The 4,202-nt window shown below is 32.2% G+C and overlaps 1 non-coding gene across 1 annotated transcript; it reads right to left on the bottom strand.

Moving 5' to 3' along the window:
* Nucleotides 1-3,798: 3,798 nt before the first annotated feature.
* LOC142504681 (small nucleolar RNA R71) lies at nt 3,799-3,909 on the bottom strand. Its single transcript, XR_012804306.1, has one exon. It is a non-coding gene; the product is annotated as a small nucleolar RNA R71 (small nucleolar RNA).
* Between the last annotated feature and the right edge of the window lie 293 nt (nt 3,910-4,202).

Raw genomic sequence — 4,202 nt, 5'->3', positions numbered from 1 at the left:
CTGATACCACCTGTTGTGGGGACCCGGACGCTAATCATCTTCTTAATCATCTTTGGGATTTAATTATCAATTAAACTAGACAGGGTCTAAAAATTTTTCTTTTAAAACACAAGTGCGGAACGTTATGGAATGTAACTAATATACATCTCAGTATATAAGTACAATAATGTACAACAATTATTCAAACTAGTCTAAGGTTCAACTACTAAATTTCAAGTATTAAACCAAGTCTACAATAAGTCCGGAATCACCACTCTAAACTCGTCTTTTCTCATCATCTACTTGACCCCGATCCTGTCCCACCTGTTGTCATGCACACATACAAAAGAAGACAACAGCCGGATACTCCGGTGAGAATAAATCCCAGTATAAAACATAGTAGACATGCATATACACAATATAAATCATAAAGCATATTATCATGCATAAAATCAATAACAATAGGTTTCATAGTCTATGAAACCAAATCAAAATAAGCATGCAGTAACAATGGGTTCCATAATCTCTGAAACCAAAATAAAATAAGTATGCAACAAAATTCAATTCATATCTTGACTCGACTCGACTCTAACTCTAGGGATCCCGGTGTGAATAAGACGTCACTGTCTGTCGCCTACCCTCCCAATCGGGGTGACTGTACGTCTTATTCCTAGACTTCGGCCCTGTCTGTATCGAATATCTACAATCGGAGTGACTCTGATCCGAAGCGTCGATACCACCGAACATCTAGTAATTTGGCGAATCTACCAAATGACTTTCCTATCTCAAATGCTTGAATATAAATCTATAAACAAAGCATAATCATATAAAAAGATAAACAACAATTTTAGTATGTGATTTGGTTGGGAAACTCAAATTGAATCTCATTTGAGTTGTGTCTTCCCCAAACAAAACATGAATTATACCTTTGTCTTCCCGGTCTGACGAAGACGAAGTCTTGTATTCCAATCTGTCCATACCCAGTCTGGCAATGACAATCGCATAAATACAATATCAGTATATAATTCGATTCAAAATCTGTTCTGATCAATACTCAAATCAGTATATAATCTGATCCATATCTGAACAAGGTACAATCTAATTCATATCAACGATATCACGATACAATCGAGATCCTTACTGAATCTGATCAATCTAAATCAACTGATGTTTCGACGGCATAACAATACAGTTTCGATAACCCCTTCAATCTCAACATCGCAAGTATAATACCAAAATTCATAATCTCAATATCGGTACACTTAAAATCAGTAACAACACAACTCTGATATCAAATCTCAATCAATTCAACTCTGAAACTCATAACAATTGTATAAACAATCTATTCTTTAATCTGACTTCAATTATACAATGTCTACTGTAGCATAAACACTATATCTGATTCATATTCAATTCTGACAATATCATAATTTCAAATCATTTCTAAACGTAACAAAACTTACGTCCAGTTGTAGCCTGCGTTGATAGGAACACAGTACTAAAGTCGAATTTAAAATCGGACGGGCTGATTTTGTGAAATCTTGATTTAGAATTTCACGAAGAAATTCCTCAAAAGTTTTTCTTCGATTCTTCCTTTTCTTTCTGAATAAGGCTTGTCTTATATATATATATATATATACACGTTGCATGATAACCCAAGTGGCACTTTTTCATTTTGCATGACTCGCGCATAAGCGCGCACAAAGCCGCGCATGTGCGCCGGAGGTTCTGCCCGGCACCTTCCGCATTTATCTTCTCGCGCATATGCGCGACATATCTTGCGCATATGCGCGAGATGTTCTGTCTCGCACATCCCTCCAAGGTTCTGGACGTTCCGCGTATGTGTGCGCATGGTTCTGTCTTCTTCGCGCATGTGCGCCCAACTACGTCGTGCATGTGCGCAAAGCCTATTCTTCACACATAATGTCAAATCTTCTTTCGGCTCTCCCGATCTGATCCATTCCGTCTATAATCATTTTAATTATCACCAAATCATTTTTGATTACGGTAATCAAATTCTCGGGCCTTACAAATTCGGTGATTAAAGTCGTGGAACAAAGCATTGAAAGAAGGGACATGGATTTGAACTTGGAGGAGACAAAGAATACTATTGCAACTACATGGCATTAATAAAAATTTTAACCCTTTCTCTCATTTGGCCTATAAATATAGGCCTTGTGCTAGCTTGAGAATCATTCTATCTCATTGTAAAATATTGTGTGAGTGTGTATAAAAGTTCTAAGTTCCAATATATTTTCTTTCATGTTCTCAACTATGAGTGATATTTTAGTGTTGATCAAAAGTAAGCTTATGGCAAGCTAAATCTATTATGTCAAGGTGAAGAGGATGCATTCTTGGTGAAGTAAGATTGTTTATATTTTGTATATTATTTCTTTATTTCTTTTCATTTAGCTAACTTATTTTTATTGTAGATATAAAAATGAATTATTTGTTGTTATCAATTTACATCAAATGCTTGATACCATTAAAGTGGTTATCTTGATTTGTTGTTTAATTTTGATACAATAAATATTTCATCACTTATTATTATATAGATATACAGATATATATATATATATATTTATATAATAATATCATAATATTTCATTTAGACGATAGCGTGGCTCTGCCGGTTGTTCTAAATGAAATATTATGATTTAATACTAACATCTAACAATCTAACATTTACTTTATCGCAACTAACTTTTATTTTTCGCATCTAACTTTTACTTTCTCGCAATTAACTTTTACTTTTCCGCAACTAACATTACTTTATCGCAACTAACTTTTACTTTACCGCAACTAACTTATTAAATCAATATATTTCATTTAGGCCAATAGCGTGGCTCTGCCGGTTGTTCTAAATAAAATATAATGATTTAATTTAACATTTATTTATTTATATAGATATAATTATAATCATAGATACCATGTATAAAATATCGGTTAATTCGGTATTTTCTATAGTGGGAACTATATTATATTATGTGTGTGTTTAATTTTCTTGGAACCATTATTTATGGTGGTTTCTTTTGTTTTACTTTTAGTTAAACAATATTACATAAACCAAGAATAAATCCTCAATCCTTGACAAAATTTATAATTTGTAAACTTCATTCTTGCATTTGGTAATCTATAAATTAATAAATTTAAACTCAAAATAACCTCTCTGAGGATCGATCTCGTACTTACGAAATATATTACTTGCAGACAACCTACACTTGGGTGAATTATTATTTAAGTAGTAGAAAGTTTTTGGCGCCGTTGCCGGGGAGGTATAAATTAAGTTTATATTTGTTAATTATGCTTTATTTATAAGTATTGTGTTGTTTTTTTTTTTTTGTATGAGTATTTGGAGTCGAAAAAAAGTGGTAGACTTATTCGAGTATCTGAAAATAATTAAAACATGGATGATAATTCAAATAATCAAGATAATGATAATAATAATAATCAAGAACATGATCAATTAAGAACACTTAAGCACCATATGAACCCTATTAGAACTAGTGCCCCATCTTGTTTAGTTTTTCCTCCTAATGCATCTAATTTCAACTTCAAACCTCAAATTATTCAACTTTTATCAAATTTTCATGGCTTAGATTCTGAAAATCCATATTTGCATCTAAGAGAATTTGAGGAAGTTTGTAACACTTATAATGATCAAAATTGTAGCATGGATATAGATCGATTAAAGCTTTTCCCTTTTTATTTAAGAGATAAAGCTAAAACATGGCTACAAAATTTAAGATCAAGTTCAATAAGATCATGGGAAGAAATGCAACAACAATTTCTCAAAAAGTTTTTCCCTTCCCATAGAACAAACTCTTTTAAAAGACAAATTACAACTTTTTCTCAAAAACAAGGAGAAACGTTTTATCAATGTTGTGATAGATATAAAGAATTACTTAATACATGCCCACATCATGGTTTTGAAACATGGAGAATAGTTTCTCACTTTTATGAAGGTCTAATACCTAAAGATAGACAAATGATAGAATTCATGTGTAATGGAACTTTTGAAGATAAAACCCAAATGAAGCTATGGAATATTTGGATTCATTAGCAGAAAATGCTCACAATTGGGATAATATAGGCACAATAGAACCACCAACAACTAAAAACAATAATTCAACAAATGGGGGTGGTATCTATAATCTTAAAAATGATATAGATATTCAAGCTAAACTTGCATCTTTAGCAAGAAAAATTGAGTCATTAGAAAT

This window comes from Primulina tabacum, chromosome 9, assembly GCF_025594145.1.
Source record: "Primulina tabacum isolate GXHZ01 chromosome 9, ASM2559414v2, whole genome shotgun sequence".
Classification (NCBI taxonomy): Eukaryota; Viridiplantae; Streptophyta; class Magnoliopsida; order Lamiales; family Gesneriaceae; genus Primulina; species Primulina tabacum.
Note: the sequence above shows the minus strand (reverse complement) of the source record. Positions and strands in the feature narration are given on the sequence as shown.